Raw genomic sequence first — 736 nt, forward strand, 5'->3', positions numbered from 1 at the left:
CCGCCACCGCCCCGGGCGGGGCCGCCCCCGCGCTCAGCCAATCAGCGCCCGGGCGGGCGGGACGCAGAGCCCGCACCGCGGCCACCGGCCGGCAGCACGTGCACACGCCCGCCCGGGCCCGCTCGTGCCTGGGGGCGTTGGCCCCGTGCCACTCGTGGACCGCACCGCACGCATGCGACCTCGCCAACGAGTCGGGCCCGGGGATGTCCCGGAGGACACACGCGGGACGCACCGCCGGCTCTCCCTCTCCTGCCCACGCAATACCTCGCGGGGGACCGCGCGTGCATGCTTTCTAGTTCACGGGCCCATAGACAACTCAGTGGTACTTGCAGTTTACACATCGCTCTGCCTCCCCACCTCCAGGACTGGGTGGTCACCGTGGTTCAGATGGACCAGACAGATCAGTGTTCCAGAGAGCTGGGCACCCTGGCTGTGTGGGCCCAGGCAAGTTTCTTACCCTGGCTGAGCAAATCAGGAATCCCTGTATTTGTGCCCCCAGGGCTGTGGTGAGAGTTCCTTGAAAGGGACCAGATAAGCTCTCAGCATCCTTTAAGGCACACAGCCAGTGGTTGAGGTTTACTTCCTGCTCCTTCCTTACATGATTCCCCTAACGCCCATCTATCCTGGGAGGGTTGCAGGCTAGAGGTGTCAGGTGGTGCAATGTCTCCTGGGGAGGACCGACCGCCATTCAACCCTCTGAGCAGCCTTTGGAAACCAGCCCGAAATGTGAGTACCA

This window comes from Rattus norvegicus, chromosome 5 (genome assembly GCF_021556685.1).
Source record: "Rattus norvegicus strain SHRSP/BbbUtx chromosome 5, alternate assembly SHRSP_T2T, whole genome shotgun sequence".
In the NCBI taxonomy this organism is placed as follows: Eukaryota; Metazoa; Chordata; class Mammalia; order Rodentia; family Muridae; genus Rattus; species Rattus norvegicus.